Raw genomic sequence first — 25,358 nt, forward strand, 5'->3', positions numbered from 1 at the left:
GAAAATGCTATCTTTTTTCCATTGAGCATCTACAGTTTTAACTGGTCCAAATTTCCAGTCCATGGTGTTTGTCACAACAGCCCAAGCTGAGTGTCATAAACTATTTTATTTTAGCCAAGCACTCCAGCAAAGACATTGCCTCCCCTGTGCCAGCAAAGACAGAGTATAGAACCTACAATTCTACACTGGGAGGCAACTCTCTAGCCAGGGTTGTGTCAGAGAGGCTAAAGTAAGAAGTTCTCCATGGTGGCCTAAGAGCATTGTGGGAAAACTAGACTTCTACACTTAGTCAGCAGAAGTGGCCTGTCTCTTGTCATTCCTGCTGAAGAATCTAGACTTTTCCATCCTCCAGTGGTAATGAGGAAACTCTCCACCTCAGTGTCCGTGGAGGCTGCCTGGGGACCTGGGACTTCCCTCATCGGGAACAGTGAGAATTGGTTCTCAGAGGTTAACAGGACTGAGCAGAGGGCCATGACATTTGTCTTCATCGGGCAGCAGCGCAGTAGTATCGCTTTCCCTCTTGGAAAACCACGGAGAGAGAGAAAGCCAGCTGAAACCGAGAGTTAAACTAATATCATATTGTCTTAATGTAGTATTTAAACGCCCAGGTTTTTATTGAAAATCATGCGACATTTCAAGAAACAAGACGATCTCAAAATAAACGGAAAAAAAAATCCATCACTAGATGCCAACATCCGGATGGCAGGGATGTTATAATTATATTACAACAATTTCAAGGCAGCTGTGAACACACTTGAAATAAATGCAAAAGTAAATAGCCCCAGAAAAGAAATAGCAGTGGTAAAGGAGAACTAAGTGTAAGTTTTAGAATTTAAAGATAGATTGACTGAAGTTGATAGATAAAATAGAATCAGACAGATAGAGCATGGAATGCTAGAAATCGCTCAATCCTAACAGCAGACCAAGAACAGACTTAAAAAGAAAAAGGAACAGATTCAAGGACTGGGGGACTATAAAAAAAATATCTAAACTATGTCACTGGAGTCCCCAAAGGAGAAAAAGACCAGTGCTCGAGCAGCGGCTGAGATGTCCTAAACTCTGGCAAAGACTCAAATTAGTAGATAAAGAGACCAAGAAAATCTCAGGCAGGTTAAACCCAGAGACATCCACACCAAGACATAGCATAGTTAAAGTTCTGAAGAGTAAAGACCAAGAGAAGATTCTTCCAAATAGCTGGAGAAAACCAGGGCAGGGAAGTGGAGTGAGAGCGGACTTCTCATTGCGAACCACATGATGGTGGGTGGGTTCAGGAAGGGGCACAGCATTTCTGATTGGTTGTGCTTTGCTCCATACACACATTATAGGAGAAAGAGCCTTGATATATAGATATGTACATGTTCTATCTATCTATCTATCTATCTATCTATCTATCTATCTATCTATCTATCATCTATATCTATCTATTTATCTATCTATGTATCTATCATCTTTATCATCTATATCTATCTATCTATCATCTACATCTATCTATCTCCCCCTTCTCTCTCTCTATATATATATATATAGAGAGAGAGAGTACTAGGGATGGAGAAATATATATATATATATATATATACATATATATATATATATATATACCCTGGGCTTGTACTGTGGATACTACCACTACTAGTCACATACACACATACACATGCATGCACGTACACATTCATGTGTGTACATAGCCCAGAACGGCCTTAGGCTCACGTCAGTGCTCCTGCCTCAGTCTCCCAAGTTCTGAAATCCCACCCCTGCATCACTGTGCTTAGCCCTATAGCACAGCGCCTTTTAAGTGCTGAAAGAAAAGAAATGTCAATCCAGAATCCCATGCCCAGTGACGACATCCTTCAAAAATAAGAGAGGTGGAGACATTCTCAGATGAAGGAAAACTAAGAATCTATCCCAGGAATAACTATTCTTAAAAAAAAAAAAATGGCTAAAGGACTACCTCTAAAGGGAAGGGAAACAGTAAGAGAAATACACGTGGGGCATCAGGAAGGGCACAGTAATTGAAGGGGATGTAGAACGTCCAGAGGGAAAAACCAGCACCAACAACAAATGGGTAAAGACAGCAGCCTTTGATTCTGCTGTTTAATTTCTAAAACTGTTTGGTAATTGAGTAAAATGTCCGTCTCCCACTCACAGCTTTGGTTTCAGAGGTACAGAGAAACAATAGGTAGACTGTTACAAATAGAGGGTGGTTAGGGATAAAAGGTTGCAAAGGAAGATAGTCTCTATTTATTATTTAATTATTCATACGGGTTCTTGCTGTGTAGGTGAGGCTGGCTTCAAACTTGTCATCCTCCTGCCTCAGCCACTCAGGTACTAAGATCGGAGCTATACGCCACTTGTGCTACTTGTATGCTGGTACCTGTGGAGGTTGGAAGAAGGCATTGGATTCCCTGGAACTGGAGTTATAGGTGGTCGTCGTGAGCTACCTGATGTGGCCGCTGGGACGGAGCGCGGGTCCTTTAGAAGTGCAACACGCACTCTTGACTGCGGAACTGTCTCTCCCATTCCAGGAGCTAAGTTCCCTTCGTTTCACTTGAACTGGGAAAGTGATAACGGCAGTGGACTATGAGAATTATACGCAGGCCTGTACTATCTAGCTAACCAGTGGGGGGCTCTCTAAGGAGACACACTGAAACACACTGCAGGGTGACACACCAAGACGGAATCCTTTTTTAATTACTCCTTTTTCATCATTCCATCTTGACCAGAGTGTCCCCTCCCTCCTCCCCTCCCAGCCCCTCAATATGAAATCCTTAACATGAAGAGGGACTGTGACTGATAACGAAAGCAGAAATGAAAAATAGAACAGAAAGTGAAACTAGATCAGCAGACTTAAATCCTAATATATCAAACCACCATGTACGTCTGAGTGGTCCGTATACGCTCAGAGACAACTGAGAGGACGGAGGGATGGCTCAGGGCTCAAGTGCGCTTGTTCTCGCAGAGGCCCCAGGGAATCCCAGCACCCCACACTCATGGCGCTCACAACCATTTGTAACTCTAGTTCCAGGGCATCAGATGCCCTCTCCTGCCCCCCTCCAGCTCCAGGTATGCGCATGGTACACGTACTTACACGCAAGCAGCACATTCATGTTCAGTAGGATAAATACATCTAAAATATTTTAAATAAAAGGAAAAAGATTTGAAATGGTCGAACTAACTGGTAACAGGAAAGTAATAGGAACAGTCCCCAACCAGCTATGAACTAAAAAGCACATACCCACAAAACACGACACGGACGAAAAGGAAGTCTCAGGGGAAATATAAAAATATGCTGAGCTGGGTGAAAATCAAATCCAATGTGTCAAAATTGAGGGAGCAGACAAAGCAATGTGGAGAAGGAAATACAGCCTGTTAAATGCATGCATCAGAGAAAGAGATGTCTCCAGTGCCCACCTTAGATACTTGCTAAAAGAAGAGCAAAACAAATTTATAATAAGAATGAAGGATAAATTTCACACAGGAACGTAATAGAGAAACAATTAAGGAACCAAGGAACTATATCTTTGGAAACAACAACAACAGTATAAAATTGATGACCTCTAGCAATACTAAGAAAGAGAAAAGGAGAAGGAAGAGAAGGAGGAGGAGGAGGAGGAGGAGGAGGAGGAGGAGGAGCAGGAGGAGGAGTAGGAGGGGGAGGAGGATGAGAAGGAAGAGGAGGATGAGGATGAGGGGGGAGGGTGAGGGGGGAGGAGGAGGGGGGTAGAGGAGGAGGAGGGGGAGGAGGAGGAGTAGGAGGAGGAGTAGGAGGGGGAGGAGGGGGAGGAGGATGAGGATGAGGATGAGGATGGGGGGAGGGTGAAGGGGGAGGAAGAGGGGGGAAGAGGAGGAGGAGGAGGAGCAGGAGGAGGAGTAGGAGGGGGAGGAGGAGGGGGAGGAGGAGGGGGAGGAGGAGGAGTAGGAGTAGGAGGAGGAGGAGGGGGAAAGAGGAGGAGGAGGGGGAGGAGGAGGGGGAGAAGGAGGGGGAGGAGGATGAGAAGGAAGAGGAGGATGAGGATGAGATGAGGGGGGAGGATGAGGGGGAGGAGGAGGAGTAGGAGGGGGAGGAGGAGGGGGAGAAGGAGGGGGAGGAGGATGAGAAGGAAGAGGAGGATGAGGATGAGGATGAGGGGGGAGGGGGAGGGGGAGGAGGAGGGGGAAGAGGAGGAGGAGGAGGAGGGTGAGGGGGAAGGAGGAGGGGGGAAGAGGAGGAGGAGGGGGAGGAGGATGAGTAGGAGGAGGAGGAGGGGGAGAAGGAGGGGGAGGAGGAGGGGGAGGAGGAGGGGGAGGAGGAGGGGAAGGAGGATGAGAAGGAAGAGGAGGATGAGGATGAGGGGGGAGGGTGAGGGGGGAGGAGGAGGGGGGAAGAGGAGGAGGAGGGGGGAAGAGGAGGAGGAGGAGGGGGGAAGAGGAGGAGTAGGAGGGGGAGGAGGAGGGGAGGAGGAGGGGGAGGAGGAGGGGGAAGAGGATGAGTAGGAGGAGGAGGGGGAGGAGGAGGAGGAGGGGGAGGAGGAGGAGAAGGAGGGGGAGGAGGATGAGAAGGAAGAGGAGGATGAGGATGAGGGGGGAGGGTGAGGAGGGAGGAGGAGGGGGGAAGAGGAGGAGGAGGAGGGGGAGAAGGAGGGGGAGGAGGAGGGGGAGAAGGAGGGGGAGGAGGATGAGAAGGAAGAGGAGGATGAGGATGAGATGAGGGGGGAGGATGAGGGGGGAGGAGGAGGGGGGGAGAGGAGGAGGAGGAGGAGGAGGAGGAGGAGGAGGAGGAGGAGGAGGAGGAGGAAACATAAATTGTCACTGCCAGAACTAGAACAGGGGAAATCACTACAGACCCTGCAGACGTAAAACGGCTGGCAAAGGCACACCATGGACAAGACCATACACATAAAATTGGCAGATTAGATGAAATAGATGAATTTATAAAAACAAAACAAAACAAAACAAAAAAACCCCAAAAAACAAAGCACCACATCTTACCCAATAGGAAACATCATTTAAATAACTTGTAAGGAAAAAGAGAGTAGACTTTGTAATTTGAAAACTCTCCAAGAAGAAACGTTCAATTCCAAATCCCTTCACTGGAGACTTGGACCAAACAGTTAATGAACTAATCAATTCTACATTATCTCCTCCAGAAAATAGAAAGGGGAGGAACATATCCCAGGTCTTTTTGTACTGTTGCCATTACCCTATATGCAAAGCAAGCCACAGACGGAAAACCCTCATAAAGACACACAGATGCCTTTCAGTCTTGATTTACTTAGAGACCGGCCTCACTCTATAGCCTACACCAGCCTTAATTTCACAGCAATCCTCCTGCTTCAGATCCAAATGCTGGAACTACAGATGTGTATCACTACACTTAGGGATCATTGATTCTGAAGTTGTTCTTTCCAACATGTGATGCAGGGGATATGGGACACCATGGGTAAAGAAGGAGGAGGAAGAGGAGGAGGGAGAGGAGGAGGGAGAGGAGGGGGAGAGGAGGGAGAGGAGGGGGAGAGGGGGGAGAGGAGGGAGAGGAGGAAGAGAAGAAAGAGGAGGAGGAGGGAGCAGGGGGAGGAGGAGGAGGAGGAAGAAGAGGAGGAAGAGGAGGAGGAGGAAGCAGCAGCAGCAGCAGCTCAACCTGAGTCTCACATTTATTGCAAAATTTTATTACAAAGGGCCTGGATCTTAAATGTGAAGTAAAAAAAGAAAAATCATTGAATTTAGGGCTGTACAAAGAGTTCTTAAATTGACATTCAGCTCCATTCATAAATGGAAAAATTCGCAGACTGAATGTTGGCTATATAGAAACTTCTGTCTTAAATTTAAAAAAATTGGGGCCTAGAGTGATGGCTCAGTGGTTAGGAACATTGGCTGTTCTTCCAAAGGATCCAGGTTCAATTCCCAGCACCCCCATGGAAGATTACAGTTGTCTGTAACTCCAGTTCTGGGGATCCGACACCCTCAAACAGATGTACATGCAGGCAAAACATCAAGGCACAAGAAATAAAAACACCTATATATTTTTTGACTTTTCAAGACAGGGTTTCTCTGTGTAGCCCTGGCCATTCTAGAACTTACTTTGTAGACTGAACTAGCCTCAACCTCAAAGATCCATCTGCTTCTGCCTCTTAAGTCCTAGAACTAAAGGCGTGTGCCACTACCTCCTGGCTATAAATAACTTTAAAAAAAGATTGAATAAGAAGAAATAATATTAAAAGCTAATTGTATTTGTTTATTTGTATGTATGTGTATACACATATGTATGTGCCATAGCACATGGGTGGAGTTCAGAGGAAAACTTAAGGGTGTTTGTTATTTCCATCTATCATGTAGGTTTCAGGGACCAAACTTGGGCTGCCAGGTTTGACAGCAAACACCTTTATCCCGTGAGACATCTCACTGCCCCAAAACTTTTACCTTGAAAAGGCACCTTTAGGAGGGTTAAGCGTACACATTCTGTACATATATCCACAGAGAAAAACATCTGGGAGGCACACATCTGACACAGAACTGGGATCCAGAGTACACAAGTAATTGGCAAAACTTGTGAGAACAAGCAGAGGTCCCAGAGATAGCGACAAGACACAAAAAGCCAATGGGTGTGGCAGAAAAGATGTTCAGGGCTAGAAACGGAGACGGAGACCGCAAAGAGAGGCCGAAGCACGAATATCTTAAGAGCTAAGACCGCAGATGGTGACGATCCAGTTATCAGCAGGGCGCAGGAACAAGGTTGCTCTCGGCTGCCCGCAGAGGCATGGAGTGCAGGCGCCCCGGAAAACGATTTGTTTATTTCTTTAAACACTGAACATACAAGTACCACACAACCCAACAATTAGAGTCTCGGCCGTTTATTCCTCCCAAATGAGGGCTGTGTTCACACAAAGTCTGGTACATAAATGCTAATCACGGTTTCATTCACAGTAGGCAACACTGGAAAGAACCCACATAGCTTTCAAGGATGTTAAACAAACTGCAGCATAGCCCAAACATGCCGGACCGGTGAAAGGAAACAAGCCACGTCTTTATTTGAGACAGGGTCTCATGTAGGCCTGGTGGATTAGAACTCACTGTGCAGCCGAGGATGACAAAGTTCTGAGCCTTCTGCTTCTACCTGTTGAATGCTGGGATTGCAAACATGTGCTGTCAGGCCTGGTTTTATGTGGTGCTGGAGATCCCTGAGCCCAGGGCCTTTTGCTTGCCAAGCAAGTGCTCTGTGAACTGAGCTACATTCTCAGCTCTTAACGTCGATTTTCAAAAGAAGTTACTAATAAGTCAACAGCCTCCCAGCGATTCCTCAGAGATGTGAGTGTAGTGGAAAAGAAAAACTCCCAAATACTGTAGAATATGGCGGTCCCCCTCTTTGTTCTGTTGTGGTTTCTAAGAACAGGGTCTTGAGCCAGAGAGATAGGGTCAGCAGGTAAAGGAATTTGCCATCTAGCCTGAGTTTAGTCTCTGGGACCCACACTGTTCCCACACAGTGGCTGGTGATGCTGGTGTCTGATTCTTATATGTAGTTTGGCATGATATCGTGACTGTATCAACAATAACAATGATACTAATATCCCTAGCCTTGTGAGATGGACCCTACCTGTAATTCTAGATTCTTAGGAGGCTGAGGCAGGAATCGTTTGAGCTCAAGGGCTTAAGGCTAGCCTGGGCAATACAGTAAGACCAAGTCTCAAAGCAGATAAACAGTGAGAAGGAAGTCACAGTAACAACGGAATCATCAAACAGCAAAAGGTTGAAAGATCTGGCCTGTTAGGCATGGGCGTTATGGTACCGACAGATGGGAATACTTAGAGGTACACTGAATCCCATGGTGAGGATTTGGTTAGATTAAGGCAAAATGTGTCTGTGGAAGGGCTGTTAAGTAGAAGACATTACAAGACCAGACTTGTAATTTTGAAAGATCTTTGGGATTTGTCCCCAGAATATCCTTAATAGCCAAAGAGAGTCCCCAATTACAGGTTGCATTCTGCTGTCACATTCCCTCAGTCACTTTTAATATGGGATACTTCCTTGGTTCTTTCTTTGTCTTTCATGAACTCGACATTTCAAGGAGTCTGGTTACTCTGTAGAATGCCCCTTGATCTGGGCTTGTCTGATGAGTCCTCATGATTAAATTCAGCTTATGCTTCCTGACAGAGATGCTCGGGGAGCAGGGCCATGGCCTTCTTGGTGCGTCACAGAGGATGCTGGGTTCTATTAATTACTGTATTGATTTAGATCACTGGGCCCTGGTGCTGGCTTCACTGCAGAGCCATTCTGCCTCCCCTTGTACTAAATTCGTTATTTCCTTTATGTCTAGTTTGAAGTTATTGCGAGCATCCCATCATCCCTCAGGGCCTTGATGGGTGGTTTAACAGAAATTTAATGATTCTTGCCTGAATCATTTAATACTCTGGGGGCTGTGTGGCCATTTCTTGCTTTCAGTGTGTCCCTTCTCTATCCATCAGTTACAGCTTCTGTAAGGCTCAACTTTCTCTTGCCCTCTGCTTATTTATTTACATGTGTACATCTCTGTCTCTCACAAACTCATATATTCTTATTTTTCTTGGCGAGTCATGTGACTTTTTGATCTGTATCACTGCACAATATTTTTTTTTTATTATTCTTTTTTTCGGAGCTGGGGACCGAACCCAGGGCCTTGTGCTTGCTAGGCAAGTGCTCTACCACTGAGCTAAATCCCCAACCCCAACAATATTTTGAGTGTTTCTTTTACACATAATAGGTTGGGTTTTATTTTATTTTATGTGCATTGGTCTTTGGCTGCGTGTACATCTGTGTGCTGGTGTCAGATCCCCTGGAACTGGAGACAGTAGACAGTTGTGAGCTGCCATGTGGGTGCTGGGAATTGAACTAGGGTCCTCTGGAAGAAGAACCAGTTCTCTTAACCACTGAGCCAGTTTTCCAGCCCCCTACCCACACTTCCTTTTTTCCAGACAGGGTTTCTTTTTGTCCTGGAACTTGCTCTATGGATCAGACTGGCCTAGAACTCAGAGATTCTGCCTCTACCCTAACACCCCATCTCCCATCCTGGAATGCTTGGATTAAGGGCCTGTGTCACCACCGCCTGGCTACTTAATAGTCTTAGAACAATAAGCTTTATTCATTTATATGGATTGTGAAAATGATACATAGAGATCTATTTCTGCCAAAATTTCAATAGACGTAACAATTTGCTCAAACCAACCAACCAACCAACCAACCAACCAACCAACCAATCTAAAACGTAATCTGGAGAGGAAATCATCACTGACGAGTACGTGTAACTTGAGCCCATGGGTGGAGGCGAAAGGTGATGTGTAGACAGAATCCCAGACCCAGAAACACTTCTGGATGTTTCTACAAGAACTGGTTAACATGGTTTACCTCCAAGTTAGACTAGAGCTGGAAGCTCTGTATTATTTGAACTTTAATGGCTGTGGACAGGCATTACTTGGATCATTAAAAGGCCTAGCATTTGCCTGGTAGGAGCTCACAGCCTGTGAAACACAGACCCACACTGGTATTGTGGGTTGTGCCTGAGGCTGAGAGGCTGGATGTTCTGAGAACATTAGTGTGAGGGATCAGGGAGGGCCCCTGGGAAAGGGGACAGGTGAGTGGAGTTCTGAGGAAAAGCTGTTTGACTCCAGGCCCCGGGGTCCAGCAAGCCTGGTCTGAGTCTACATACTCTCTTAAAATGTAGGAGCTTCTGCAAGTCCACAGGATTCCTGGGAGGATTAGAAATTATAATCTGGATGTGAGGAGGTCTGAAGAAGTGTTACATAAGCACTCAGCATCTGGGGGATGAGTTGGGGAAGCCGAGAGGGGAGCCAGCCCGGGTGATTTGCTGCCCTTCCTCCCCCGAAACCCTCCCCCTCCCACATCTTTGATCGTTGGCTGGGGGATTGGGGGAGAGAAACACCATGTGACTGAAGAGTCTTGAGGTTTGGTCTGATTTTCAAGGCAAAGGGTGTCTACTGACAGGTTTTGGGCAGGAGTAGTTAGAAGGTCAGATCTGTAACTTTGAAAGGTCATTGACCGGAAACTGAGGAACAGGGCAGGAGGTTAAAGGTGAAATTAAGATGGCCAGGCTAGAAGATTCTGGCCATAATCCAGAAGGAAGATGAAGAAGCCCTTAATTAAACCCATAACAATGAGGCAAAAAAAAATTAAGTTCCAAAGATCTTTTGAGTGTGACAGACAAGAAGGAAGAGGGAAAAAGCTGGAGGACTTTGTTCTAAACATCTGAGTGTAGGATGTGGGTGCAGGTAGGCAAGGAAAAAGTGGAGTTTCGGGCAAGAAGGGGCTCGCACCAGTGTGTTATCTGATGGTGTTGTGGGAACATAGACGAGATGATGCAGTGAATGCTTGGACCCATGATGTGGGAAGTCAGAAGGAATGTCTGCTCTGTAATTAAACTGAACTTTTTTGGCGTTAGAAAGGATGGATGGCCCAAAAGGCAACGGTTATTTTGGGCAATGATCAAGCATGACAGGATTATGAGACGTGGTGGATTACTTGGTTTTAAGGTTCTAAATAGAGGGTTGATTAACGGTTTCAGTGTCAACAATCGGAGACTTAGGAGGTGTCAGAGGCTTAGGAGTGACACCGGGAAGAGTGTGCTAAAGGTTATGAACATAAAAATAACCAGATGATTCTGAAGGTCTCCAGCAAAGCCTAAGTGCCGGTGCTTCCGCAAGTAACCATTAATAAGACTCTGATTGCAAGTGCTTGGCAGACGGTAGCTTCGATGTACAACTGACAATTATATTATTTGTTCTGATTACAGAGCCGAGGATATGGACTGGAGATTAGCCAATGGAAGCTATTAATCACGTTAAGGAGATCATTTACTTGAAAGGAAAATATTTGAAAGCTCGTGCTCCGAACTTTGGATGTGAGGTGGATGTGGTGGCAGATGTCTGCAGCTCCTGCATTCTCGTGATAGAGGCAAGAGAATCTCAAGTCCAAAGCTAGAGCCAACTGCGTGGCCAGACTCTGTCCCCAGAGCAACCTTTGCCTCCTCCCCAAAAAGAAAGGAACAGCCTAGACAGAAAGCTGTTGAAGAGAACTCTTAAAATTTTGATTAGGATGCCGAAGTGTAGCTCTCCACAGTCGATGACTTCTGGTGGGGGTGCAGGTGTGGAAGAACTTAGTTTTCTTTAAGGGGCTGGCCACTGGGAGTTTGCTCATGCTCCAGTGAGTATATGGGTAACACAAAAAGAACTATGTTGTTTTCCTTCCTTCCTTCCTTCCTTCCTTCCTTCCTTCCTTCCTTCCTTCCTTTCTTCTTTATTTGAGGGGTCTCAAGGGTAGGGAACCCTGGGAGGACTAGGGAGTGTGATCATGGTGCACTGTGGGAAATTCCCAAATAATCCAACAATATATTATGTTGGGAGAAAAAGAAAAGCAACTCCGGATATGGTCATTATAGCTTATAGCAGCATTCTTACAAGAAGAAAGAGGCAAAAAGCCAGAGAAACACTGTAAGACATATTACGAACCTAAACGTTTGCCTTCACGACATATCCTATGCCACTGGCAGGTTATGCTGAGGTAGCAGCTAGGAACCAATGGGTGGTGTTTTACTACAGAGATTTGCACCTGAGCCTTTCTGGCTACAGACTCCATCAGATGGGTTGCGAAGTACAAGATGACCATGTAGGAACACAGGCTCTTGGATAAAAGACTCCCAAACCACACAGCCACTGCTCCTTGTCTCCTTTCTTTTCACCCTTCCTCTCACCATTTTCCCTATTTTTCAATTTTCTGTCTGTGCCTCATGCTGAACAGGTACATAAGGTTTCTCCCTACCTCAGTGCCTGCCTCTATTGAAGTCACATATGCCTAAAATGACTGTAGCTGTTGGTCTAGAACAGCAAATTCTAGACAGACAGACAGAAGATGGGAGCAGAACTTCCCTTGTTCCAGCCCTTTACTTTTATTAGCTATTACATGAAAACAGGTTAAAAAATAAAGAGGTCAATCGCAAGGCCCTGGGTTCTGTCCCCAGCTCAAAAAAAAAAAAAAACAAAAAACAAAAAACAAAAAACAAAAAAACAACAAAAACAAAACAAAACAAACAAACAAACAAAAAAACAAAACAAAAAAACAAAAAAACGAAAAAATAAAGAGGCCACATACCCAGAGGCCAATCTGGGCAATATAATGAGGTAAAGTCAAACCTGGATTATTTAGTGAGAGCTGGTCTCAAAATAAAAATAGGGATTTGAAAATTAAAAACAAAAATATCAACCGGGCGCCATAGGGCACACCTTTAATCCCAGCACTTGGGAGGCAGAGGCAGGTGGATCTCTGTGAGTTTGAGGCCAGCCTGGTCTACATAGTAAGAGAGTGAGTTCCAAGACAGCCAGGGCTACACAGAGAAACCCTGTCTAGATACCCCGCCATCACCACCAAAAAGCTAGTTAATTAAAAACAAACACATGGAGTAAGAATGTTGGTGTCCGGATAGAGAAGTCTGGTGAACGTGTGTTTGATCAACTACACCTAGAGAGTGTCTTCTTGGGAACCATTGGAGAGGGAAGGAGAGGGAAGATTGGCTTCCTAGCTGGTTCAACTGTATAGACCAGTGTGGATGACCCCAAGCAACAGTGTTTGTTTTACACCAAGCCTATGAGGCACACTAGTTTGCAGCTAAACATCTCTCCAGAATTTAGGAAGGAATTAGACAATTTGTTGGGCTCCGTGCAAGTTTCTGTGCAACACTCAACTAGAAGTCCACAACTTCAGCCCTGTGCACAGCTTGTCAGTGGTGGAAGGAGGGTTCTTCCTTAGCTGTGCACCTCCAGATGGTTACCGGATATTTGAGAAATGACCATGAAATAATGCCAAGTAGGAATGGGGGGGATGGTTCAGGGGTGAAGAGCACTGGCTGCTTTCTGGGGTCACTGGGTTCGATTTCCAGCATCCTTATGGTAGCTCTTGATTGGCTGCGAATGCCCTCTTCCGGCCTCTACAGACACTGTACACATGTGGTGCACAGACACACATTCAGGCAAGAGCTAATAAACATAAAAGAAAAATAAATAAAATCTAAAATGGTGCAAAGTGAAGTCCTGGATCCCATTTTATCTTAATCCTTATAGACGGACAGCAATGACTTCATGGTTGTCCTTGAGTTTCTTTGTCTTCTTGGGACAAAGGAGGAGCCAGATCTATAACCTGTCTTTTATACTTGGGAGGTTTAAGAGCAGCTGTGGCCATTTCTACCAGAAGACGAAGCTAGTTACTGTCCTGGGACCGTGAGAACAGCCCATTCAGCCCTTTTCTACCCTAACCCTTAGAGACACAAACCACTTGTCCAGCAGAGAGTAGCTAGGCTCTTCGGCATAACCTGGACATCGTCTCTATTTCCCTGGGGTTGGGCGGTACATGACAAGCTTCTGCTCTTCCTGATGTAGCTCTTGGATGTATTCTCCTATGCAGCTTGGCCAAGGTTCTCCAGCCATCTGGGCTCCTCTTGTAAAGCTTCTCTTGGGATGTGTCTCTTCCCTGAAAGTGCCACTCCCTCCTCAACCCAGGCTTTTAGCACCTGCCTGGACTCGGGTTAGACTTGCCCCATCTAGTTTCCTGACACTCCCTCTCTCCAGAGCTTCCTCTGTACCTCCTGGCTGCTGTTGCTAGGGATGATGTCGTCCTAGAAGCATACTGCTGTCACTTGGAGAGGCAGTGATGTAACTGCTCAGTCATTTGGCTTTCTCCTCTTCTCTTTAAGCCTGTATCGCATTACGTTGATTATCTTCTGTAACTGCATTTCAGGGACTGACTCTTTTCCTGATGGCTAGACATCAGTCAGGGCGGGGACAGTGACGAAGGCCGTGATCAAACACGACATCGTTATTTGTGCCACTTAAGTAAGAAGATTGATTTTTCTCTTGTAATTTACAAACTGGACTTGAAATTCCAGTAGACTCCATCTGCTCTGCTCATCGCGGGATGCTCACGCCGCAAAAGGGCAGGAGAATCGAACGTGCTCCTTTGTTGAGTGAACAAGTAGAGGGGCTTCCCTGTTGTCTGAGCAGGGGCAAGGTTACCTGGCTGAGCAGGTGGCCTCTGTGGACGACACCCACTAGAGAACCGACTGACTTAGCACAGGCATCCTGACATCTTGTTCTTTCCCTTCGCCCGCGGAAATGTGGTGCCAAAAAAAGCTACAAGCCTAGAGAGTTAGCAGCAATTACCTCAGGAATGTAAACCTCAAGATCATCTCCATGTTGGAGCCACGTGTGCAGATGCCGTTCCCAAGGGAACCGGGGCAGAGACTGACGGCCGGCATCACGTGACTTGCTCTTTTCCGTGATAGACCATTATCACCCCAAACTTTTACACAATGTCTCCAAGTGTAGGGCTTGAGCTAGGTTTGTTTTTCTCTTCGTGTGGGGAATCACATCTGGACATTAGATATATTTCATCTAAAAATAGCACTTACCCAACTTTCTGTCACTTGGGGAGAGAAATCTTTCTTTTTTTAAACATAGACTTTGCTTATAATTCACTGTAGTTTTTCATGGCTCACTGCCACTAATAGAAAAAAAAATAAAGGCGATCAAGTTGCACACACGTGCACACGTGTGTGTGTGTCAGCATGTATGTGTCAGGGGGTAGAGAAATACAGTGATAATTTTATAGACTGAAAAAATACATCTGCTTCGTCCTTCTCTTACTCATTAAGTCTCTTTAAAGCGTGTCTCAGATCCTTACAGTTATGTGAAGCCCTGAACTCGGCCCGGATGTGAACCCACTGAACAATTCTCTGTAATTATTTCAGAGCCACAGAACGTGAATCTGGAGATGTTTGTGTCTGACTTCTTATGGACTAGGCTCTTTCTTCTCACATGGATCTTGTATCCTCTGATCTCTCTTCTGTTTGGGGTTTTGAAAGAAAGAGGAGAAGTGAAAAAGGAGTTTTAAAAGAAAAAACGAGATGAAGGGAAAAGAGCAGAGGGTGAAAGCGCCAGGCTCCGAGACCTTTTAAAGGCAGTCTGAACAAATTCAGAGGCAGAAATTGGAATTAAGTTCGACCAAAGCAAAACCAGCAGGCTGCTTCTGTGTCTAATGCACGGCCATGAGCTGAGTAAATAGGGGTTGGCTTTGAAAGGGACTGATTGAAATGAGGGAGCACAGAACAACCCATCTGAATTCCGCACTCATCAGGGTCCTTGGCGATTGGGAAGCCTCTTTATCTTTGGGGACAGGGCTCTGACCTTTCTTGCATGGTGGCATCTGTCCATCTCTGTAAAGAGAAACCCTTCATTTGCACTGTGTTCTTTTTCACAGCACAGCCTCCCTACCTTCTCCTGTGTGAGGGAGATGTTTTCCTGCTCAAAGTACTATGCCGCCAGAGCTGTCCCCTGAAAGCTGTCCCCTGAAATGTCACAGGTTCTCCAGTCTGCAGTGAGCCTGTGCACAGCCTCCAGTCTCCCCATTTGCTCTCCTCTCTTACAGAACATTGCAAGGCTGCAACCCCAGTGGTGGGCTGAGCAGTGGCTGGTTGAGCTGTAGACTATAGATCTTCAGTACCACCAGGGTCCTGTATGTGTTTAGCAAGTGCTTTCCCTTTGAACTGAACCTCTCATAGCAACATGCGGTTAACTAATGTGCTAATACCTGCTCTCCAGCCCCGCAGAAGAGTCTCGGGTTCATTAACGCAGGGTTTCTCCAGTCACCAGGTGTATACGACTTGTAAAGATCTCCACAGTACCAACCTGCGATGGGACCCGTTGAACCATTTTCAGTCTGTGAACTCTCTCTATAGATGTCTGTCTCTTCGGCTCCATCTTGGAATAAATGGAACAAGTTTTTTTGTTTTTTGTTTTTTTCTTAAGAGTCACATTCGACTCTCAGTATTTGCAAACTTCATTTCTCAACTCTAGAAATTTATCAGATATGTATCACGGGTGGAATAAAATTAATTTTCCCACCCACAGTAGTTCATTAGTAAAGTAAGGCAAGAATTTAATGGATTTGTGCTTGGAATGCCTAAAATTATTTCACCATAACAAAAGGTCTTGAAAGACTAAGAGAACGCAAGATGACAATTAAATTGCCTCTCTGAACTGCATGGCTGTACCGAAGGCAAACGACATCCTAAAATAGCTCATTGTAGAGCTAAAAACGAGGGAGAAACACATGAAGGAGGCACAAAGGTGCTGCACACGGAGTGGGAAGCTTTTTAAAAATACCAACACCATGCGTTTGCTTTGCTCACAGCCAAGTCCCAGATCCTTCCTGCTTCCATATCCTCTGTGTGGGGGTGGGACTTACTTCAGTTAGAACCCTCTGCAAGCAGAAGGGTAAGTCTTCATTCTTCCCAAATCTACAGAGAAGCTTTAGTCTGCAAGTACCGAAACCCACTAATTAACTATTTGACACTCAACTATGTAGTGTGTGTGTGTGTGTGTGTGTGTGTGTGTGTGTGTGTGTGTGTGTGTGTGGTGAGGGCTGACTAACAGGGCATAGCAGGGAGAGAACACCTTTGAAACGTTATATTCAGGCCCTTCTGTAGAACGCCAGGCCTCTCGATCATGTCAGGGGTAGAAGGGATCCTGGTGGCCATCTAGGCCAAGAGCCTCTTTTGAAGATGAAGAAAGAAGGCATGGAAAGGGTTAACTGATGCTCAAGGGCGACAGCCAGCTAGGGGTCAAATGAGAAGAGCCCTGACCTCCCTTTGCTAGAGCATCTGAACACCAGTTTCTTGCTTATTAACTTGATAAAGGCTTGCCAGAGAAGACTGCAGCACAAATCCATTGTCTAGCTATTAGTCTTTATTAAGGCATCTAATTGAAAGCAATTCGGCTTGCTGGAACTGTCCTCTATAGCAGAATTCTTCACTGGTGGCGTTTGCATATCGTGCCCTTCGCTTCTACTCCAGGTCTGACAGCATTTTCTCCTGGATCTTGCTGCAAATGACCTCCTTTGGTGCATTGTACCTACAAGGCCAGCTGTGTCCCTCCTGAGGGTGAGGAGATTCTGGAACCTTCTGGGTCCCCTGAGGCTTGTTTGTCTGGGTCATACTTCCTCCAATGGCCACCCCTCCCCCTTCTCCCCTCACTTCCACCCTACCCTCACCCAGCCAGCCGCAGGCAGGCTGTAGGGCAAAGGATCAAATACAAATTCCCTTTCTGTTAGCCGCTAGCATTCGCCAAACAACTGTTTTCACTCTTTGGCTTCCCTAGCTGCTTTTTATTGTCTGATGTTATAAAAAATTCTTTTAAGTGATAAATAATTATCTCTCAGAAGGTCAAGACTTGGCATTGAGACCTAGAATTCACTGTCTCCTCCCATTTTATTGGACGAGTTCAGCCTGTGAGTTAGCACTGGGCACTTGATAGGTTTAAACAACCCTCCCCCCAATCCCAGACATGAGAGGCCCCATCCTCATAGTTCATCCAGTCTGAAATAAACTAAACCAACACACGAAAAGAACTAGAAATTTTAGGTAGCTTGTCAATCAAATTACCAATTCTGCAGAGTCAGGGGTATTCGCCTTTTCCTGCCTCCCTGGGGACTTCCTCCTGCTCCATCCCATCCTCACCTCAGTGCAGGGAGAGCAAGGCTAAGAGGGCTAGAATTAGGATAAACCGAACGTGAGAAGCCCACAGTTTAAGGAGGCACCAAAAATTCAACTGTGAAGATCAATATTTTTATGCACTGCTTAAAAACCTAAATCGATGTGAAATCCTTGATTAACAAAATGTCTATATTTTAAATGAAACGAAGCAAGACGTTGCTGGTTTCTCGTTCACATTAGGCTCCAGAGTGGGTTGGCATGGTACTAAGAGTTAAAACCTAAAACTAAAGTGGGACGGAGCCTGTACATGAGAGAGAGTGTCTGTGTGCGTGTTTAGAACAGGCAGGGAGAAGAGAGATGGACTCTACTCCCCAAAGGTTAGTCCAATCAATTTTACAGGTGAAGAAACAGAAATTAAATGTGCTGCCTTCAATCACACAGGTCTTTCAAAAGACTTAAAGCTCAAGGGTATTGACACCAGCCTTATGGTGGCTTCCAGGACAGGTGGACCACCCCCTGCCTACCCCCACCCCCACCCCATCCTCCTCACGCACAAAAGAGGTCAAAACTGGAGCATAACTATTGAACTATACTATATACAAACAGAGCTCGTTTGGGGGGTTTTTTGAGATAGATTCTCACAGTTTAGCCTAGAACTCAGTGATCTGCAGCCTCAGCCTCTGGAATGCTGTGTGGGCCTCAACACCCAGCTCAGACAGCATGCATTTTGAACAAGGCAAAGGAGAGCTGTGGGCTGTTATCGTTTCAGATCCAGTTCTTTCTGTCCCTTGTGATCAGAGTCCCACGAGGTCAGTGCTTAAGAGAGTATGATCAGGGGTTGGGGATTTAGCTCAGTGGTAGAGCGCTTGCCTAGCAAGCGCAAGGCCCTGGGTTCAGTCCCCAGCTCCGAAAAAAAGAAAAAAAAAGATAGTATGATCAACTTGGGGTTTGCCTTACCTGAGAGTTTCTTGGATTTAATGCTGAAGGTCCCGAGTCTCAGGAAAACCACCCCCAGTTCCAGACAAGCTGCCACAGTTGGTCAGCTCTCCTCAAATGGCCTGTATCCAACTGAGACCACATTGTGATGACTCCAGTCATTGTGGAAGTGCATCCTTGACTTTCCTTCCTTAAGAATAGGATGGAGGCCTGGTGTGTTAGTAAAGGAGTACCCGGGTTCTGTTTTCCAGTTTGGGGATAGGAACTGGGGTAAAACCTGTCCCTTGGCCTCTGATAAGAGGCAGATGCGTTAGTCGGGGCATGATGGGTAAGGGCCTTTAATTCCAGCACTCAGGCAGCTGGGTAGGCAGGAAGATCAAGAGTTTAAAGGCAAGATGGATTCCACAGAGAGACCTGTCTCAGAGGGAGGAACATGAACATCGGATACTGTTGGTAAGGGTCTATCATCTGATTCCAACAGTAGTTATGACCACCTCCACCCACAGCACCTGGGCTGTAGCCCAGAGATTCTGGTGAGGACCCAGAGGTAGGAGACAAGAATTGATGGTGGCAGCAGCCCGCCAGGACAGTCCTGAAGGTTTATTCTGTGTGGCCACTGGAATCGGGCAGAGGAAAACGGAGGCAGGAGCTACCAAATCAATGGCAGGAAGGAGTCTAGCGTGATTGTACGGCGAACTCTGGAGCATCTTCGTAGGTACTGCCAAATCTGTCCTCAGCACCGAGCTAATCTCCCATGAGAGGAGAGGACTGGTGGGAAAAAATGCCCTGTCTGCTCCTGGTCTTTCCGAGCAGTTTCCACCAGGCCAATCGACTTAGGAAGGCACACAGGCACCATCCAGACAGCCGTCATGATGTCTATTGTGTGAATTAACGAGATTGAAGAGATTCCCAAGCGGTCACATGCTATGGAAAGAATCAGACAGTGCTGTTGTGGGATGGGTAGGTTCAGGGAGAAGGAGGCAGCGGCAGGTGGAAGGGATGTTATCTGGGAGAATTCTTTGCTATTTTTGTGCATGCCCATGGGTGTGTTCATCTGTGGGAGTGGGAGTGTGCCTGTGTATGAGTCAGAGGACAACCTCAGGTGTTAAGGCAGGGTCTCTGGTTTTGCTGCTACAAACCCCAGGCTAGCTGGCCCGCAAACTTCCCATGATTCTACATGTCTGCCTATCTTGATATCGGAGCACTGAGCATGCAGATGCTCACTGAGACATCTGGTTTTACGTGGGTTCTGAGGATGTGAACTCAGGTCCTCATGTTTGAAAGGCAAGCGCTTTACTCACTGAGCCATTTCCCTAGCTGAAGGGATTTTATCTGAATGCTGAGCCCACCAATGGCCTGCGTCCACACAGTTGCACGGCGTTATGCCTCAAGGATTGGTGGCATTGTCTAAATGCTGCTCAATTCCCCTGACCCCTCTTACAAATCCCATAAAGAGAAGGGCCCGTGTCTCATTCAGCTTCATTCACGCCGCTGGTGCTTAGTTAGCCCAGTGTTTTCAACATCATAGGTATGCAGGCAGCGTTTCGGATAGCAAATTAAGTAGAAACAGCCTTGCTGTCAGAGATTTGAAGGTTCGGTGTAAAAGAAACGCAGACTTCCTTGCGCTTGCTATTTAGATCCTGTATATCTGTTCAGTGAATACAATTTTATCTCTCTAAAAAGAGTCCATGATACCATGCAAACCGGAATGACCAACTCAGAGAAATCAGGCGGAGTCTGTATTTAAAGTCTCTCAGTATGACCTAGGCTGGTTATACATCATGGGTGGGGGAGGAGGCGGTGGTTCGTCTTCAGTGCCAGGGAGTTGCTGGTGACTAGCCAAAGTCTAAGAATATCTCACTACTCTTTAGCGTCTGTGCCTTGTCCTCTTTCTTTGTGTGCACACGTGTGAGCTCATGTGTGTGCATGCATGTAGAAATAACCTGGGGTGTTACTCCCCAGGAGCCAGCCACCTTGTTTTTTTGAGATGGGGTGTTTTGCAGGCTTAGGTTTAGCAGTAACTCAAGGCTGGTTAGCCAGCAATTTCCAGGAATCTGCATCCCCAGTGCTGGGGTTGCAAGTGTGGACCAACAGGCCCGACTTTTTATATATGGACCCTTGGGATTGAACCCAGGTCTTTGTGCTTACACAGTAGACATTTTGCCTGCTAAGCTATCTTATCTCCTTGATCCTGATTTTTTTAAAGTTTGGTGCATTGGTGTTTTGCCTGCACGTATGTCTGTGTGGGTATCTCAAGTCACTTGGAACTGGATTACACACAGTTGTGAGCTGCCATGCAGATGTGTTTGCCTCTGCCTGTCCTCTACCCTATCACTTCCCCACAGCAACAGCTGTGCCTGCTTTTCCCTCTCTTCTGAAACAAGACCACACACAACTTCTTCTTAGAGTCCCCGGGGTTCTCATGAACCACCCCCATGCTTATATTATTCATCTAAGTAGATATCTGTTCTTGCATTGAAAGGTGTCCCAGGATCCTACATCCTTATTTCTGATGTAGTAGGCCTGCCCAGTGGTACCGAGGTGAGTGTCGAGTCAGGATACAAAATGGCTACTTAATACACAGGGCATGTGCTAGGAAGCATCAGAGTATCTGGAGAGGACGGGCCATCCCACTTTCTGCTTAAGAGTGGGACATTTTAGACAAGGCCCTTGGACTACATTTAAGCACCTTATTAAGGCCATTGAATGAATTCTGTTGTGCAAAACAGGGAGAATAAATTCTCATTGCTATTGCCACTAAGACCCTACCTATGTTGTAGACTTAGCTAGATATAAGTGATGGGTGGTTCTGTCTTTCTTTTTTTCTTCCTTCCTTCCTTCCTTTCTTTCTTCCTATCTATCTCTCTTTCTTTAACAAAGAATGGGAAACATTTAAACTAAGGAAAAGTAAAGTTGACTTTATCTCCCTAAAAGGAATGACTGCAGAGCAGCAAAACCTTTTTCTATCTCCAGAAGGGAACTGTGGCAAGAGAATGGCTTTATGGGGAATTACTGGTATTATCAAAGGCTTTTCAAAATAGACTTGAAATGAATAGTTGTGTGCTGGTTTTATTACTGCTTTGCGGGCTTACATTTTGTTTTTGTACGGTATTTTTCTCTCCTCTATGAGATGGTTGCTAGGGCTCAAGAGCAAATAACCTTTATTGTGTTGAATTTGGGACTGAACATAATTATCTTATAATTTAGGTTCATCGCGCCATTTTGACAGTTATATTATGAGCTCTGAGGGAAATGGAGCCCACGTGTTCTAAGCTGCTTCCTCTTCAGGTGCCCTTCAGGTTAGGATGTTTCTGTTCACATTTCTCCCTCCCCGTCTCTGATCTAAGATAGCCTTGGGACCAGAGGATGCTGGAGGTAAACCAGATGGCCCAGTATGGGCACTGCTGGGTCACAGCATTACTTGCTCTGAGCACTCTCGTCCCCAGCCAGTGTGTTCAGGTGACTGTATACACATGAATCTCAAGGATGCAGTTGGTTGTCCTGTGGCTTATCACCCAGAAACAGCAGGAGCAAATCAAGACAATGCTTCTTCACCCTCTGCAGACATTCCTTTTTTCTTTTCCTTCTTTTAGTTTTTTTCCCAACTTGTTTTTATATTATGTGTATGTACTGTGTGTATGTATGTGCTATATGTGTATGTTGAGTGTGTGTGTGCTATGTATGCATGTATGTGCTATGAATGTGTCTGTGTGCTATGTGTCTGTGTGCTGTGTGTGCTATGTGTCTGTGTGCTGTGTGTACTATGCGTGTGTATGCTATGTGTATGTGTTATGTGTGTGTTCTGTTTGTACTGTATGTATGTGTCTGTGCAATGTGTCTGTATGTTCTGTATATTGTGTGTTCTTTGCGTGTGTGCTGTGTATATGTATTTCTGTGTGATGTGTCTGTGTGTTATGTGTATCTGTGCTGTGTGTACTATGTGTGTGCCAGGTCAGAGGAAGGCAGTGGATCCTCTGGAACTGGAGTTACAGGCAGTTGTTAGCTATCGTAGGGGTTGGGGGACCAAATTGGGGCTTCCAGTCTTCTGTAAGAGAAACAAGTACTCTTATCCACTAAGTTACCTCTTCAGCCACTTCCACCTTTTTTTTCCCTAAAGGGCTTTAAGTAGCCCAGGCTAGCCTCAGACTCACTGTGTGGCCAAGGATGGCCTTGAACGTTTGATCTCTGCCTCCAGCCCTTTGGTGCTGGGAGGATACCTAGGAACCACCACACCCTGTTCACACAGAGCTGGGCATTACATCCAGGGCTTTGCCCATCCTAGGAAAGCACCCTCTCTACCACTGGAGCCCAACCGCTAGGCCATCTGAGTTGTTCTGTCTTCATTTCTGACTGCTCTGAGGTTGGCAGTGCTGCTTATCTCATCTCTCCCAGACATTTCCAGACATTTCTCTAAAGGAAGGTAATGAGCCAAAGCCAGCTCTCAGATGCGTCAGGGAACACACTGCTTAGAAGAAACCCCTCTTGGATAGCAGTCATTCTCCTCCGTTCCTTCCCATTGCCCTGGTAAAAGTTGGGGACCCATCTATCACGTTCAGAAGATAACAATTACAGAGGTACTTAACGCACCTCTTAGACTCAGGGTCATCTTTGGTTCACCATGAGCAGATTCTCACGTTTAGCACAGGCCTTCCCCTTGTGTGCCCTTTCAGAGTCTTTTTATAGCCTTGGGTACTCCATGGGCCACAGTATAGCAGGGAGCCATCTGTAACTTGTCCAATGAGCAGGGAGCACAGAGGCATGTGACACTGTCTTTGAACATTGACAACTGGAGAGCTGAGGAAATCCAGGTCCCTGATGGGCATGGCGTCCTTCAGAAGTCTTGGATGCTCTTGTCTCCAGAGGTTTCTACTGCTCTGTTTAATCTCTTATGGCACACGGGCTGTTGAACTAATCCCGCCCTACTGGTCTCTATTGTGCAAGCTGATAAGCCTCTCTAAATTCCCAACATAGCACACGCCGTGCATCTTGGTAATGGGAGAATTAGGCTCATGCAGCCTCTGCTGCACACAGAGGTCCTCTAAGAGTTGAGCTGAGCCTCCATGGACATGTGTGTTGATGAACTGACAAATAAGAGTCCAGAAGAGTTCAGTGTCAGTTCTGCCTCGAGTGACAGAACCGGCGCCGCTGACCATTTCTACTTGGGCTCCTAATACTTATCCTTAATAAGTGATTTGTAAAGTTTCTGAACCAGGAGGGGAAATGACTTTGAAGATCATCTAGTCAACCTACTTTGCTGATAAGGATGCTGCATTCCAATGTGGTTAAGTAATTTGCCCTGAGAGATATAGCTAGTGAAGAGCTGGGTATAAATTCTGCAGTGGAATTTCTCATTGGATTCAACAGAGGTAAATGCCAGGTTCCTCAAAGGTTTTCGAATAAGTAATTTAGATAGCATAAGGCACTCTGGGAGATCTGAAGAATGAAACATGGCACCCTCATAGTTCTTTAAAGCACACACATAGAGAAATAACTAACTGTGTGATTTGTCAGGAGAGCTTCCCCGTGGGTCTAAACTGGGATAAACTGGGACACCTTATGTTCTAGTGAGCCTACTACTACCAACAAGGGATCCAGCTTTCCTGATCTGGGCTGGCAATTACATCAGCAGACAGCATCAGAGGAGACAGGAGCTGACATCCATATGTGGTATATGGGCATTAACTCCTCATTCTATGGTGTGCCTCAGTCAAGATAACTATGAGCTTCCTGGCAAGAGGACACCCTTTTCACCCATTCTCCCCACAACCACTGCCTGGGCATATAGACTCGAGTGGAGACTTAATCCTTCTAAAATTCAAAATCTTCATCTCCAAGACACTAGAAATAACATCATATACAGTGTGATTTGACGATAAAGACTACATCTGGTAACACAAACATTTTAGCACTCAATAGATCCTCGTTATTGTGGCCACTGCTGTTTAGTTCCTATGCTTGCACTAGGCCTAAGTTAGCTCCTTTTCTGTGCCCTTCCACGAGTTTCCCTAGCATCATTTCCCCACGACTCACCTCTCACCGAGATTTCCTCCTTCTGTTCCCATTGTCCAGAAGTTCTTTGCCCTGCATCCTGCTCCCCACCCCCTTCCTGCTTCTACTTCCCCCATCTCTACTTTTTCCTCTCCAGTTTTGATTCCTTCTTTCGCTTCCCATTCGGTCTCTGCCCGGCTTCCTGTTTTCTCCGCTGTCTCACGGTTTGTACCTTTCTTCTCAACCCATCATCCCTCTCCCCTGTTCATTTCCCTCTCCCCTGTGTTACTGTCTCATTTATCTCAGCCTCTGCTTTGGCTTCCCTGTAGTTGCTAGGACTCTCCCCTTTCCCATCTCCCATGCCCCATCTCTCTTCATGGTTTTTGCCTGGAACTGTGCTTGGTTCTCGTGGCAAATTGTCTCTGAGGAGTCCTCAGTGAATCTCACTTCATGCTATTCAAACTTTCAGGAATTCTCCTCAGTGTGGGTTGGGGCTTGTGACTTGAATCTAATAAATGCCCTATTACAACACTGATAGAATTTAACTTTTAAGTCTAGATTAAAAAAGAAGGCAATGTCTGGCTCGATGCTTTTTGGCGATAGGTAACGCAGTCATTATGTTGCAAACTGCCTGACTGACAAGACACCAGACCAAGCAACTCCAGTCTCCACCAACAGCCAGAGGACCTGTGGCTGGCTAACAACACAGCCTAGCTTGTGATCCTCCCGGGAGCCTCTTTATAGCCTCTCTGGCATCTTCGCTGTGCTTTTATAAAAGATCACAAGTCAGAGGTTCCGGGGCAAGATGCTTCTGGATTTCCAACACAGAAAAATTCTAAAGTGAGCGATATTTGTGACTTAAGGTAATTATGTCTTGCGGTAACTTATATGGCCTCTCTGGGCCTCGGTCTCCTTGGGACATTTAGAGGTTATTCAGGTC

General features: G+C 46.0%; 1 protein-coding gene and 1 long non-coding RNA gene across 5 annotated transcripts in view; one reads left to right on the top strand and one right to left on the bottom strand.

Annotated features, from left to right (window-relative positions):
* Nucleotides 1-15,451, top strand: part of LOC108352144 (uncharacterized) — a 42,649-nt gene extending 27,198 nt beyond the window's left edge. Inside the window, exon 3 of the long non-coding RNA XR_005490476.2 lies at nt 10,751-15,451. This is a non-coding gene — a long non-coding RNA (uncharacterized LOC108352144). The remainder of the gene's footprint in view (nt 1-10,750) is intronic.
* The window catches only part of Marchf10 (membrane associated ring-CH-type finger 10), a 143,054-nt gene that overhangs the window by 113,636 nt on the left and 4,060 nt on the right, over nt 1-25,358 (bottom strand). The window lies entirely within an intron of this gene.

This window comes from Rattus norvegicus, chromosome 10, assembly GCF_036323735.1.
Source record: "Rattus norvegicus strain BN/NHsdMcwi chromosome 10, GRCr8, whole genome shotgun sequence".
Classification (NCBI taxonomy): Eukaryota; Metazoa; Chordata; class Mammalia; order Rodentia; family Muridae; genus Rattus; species Rattus norvegicus.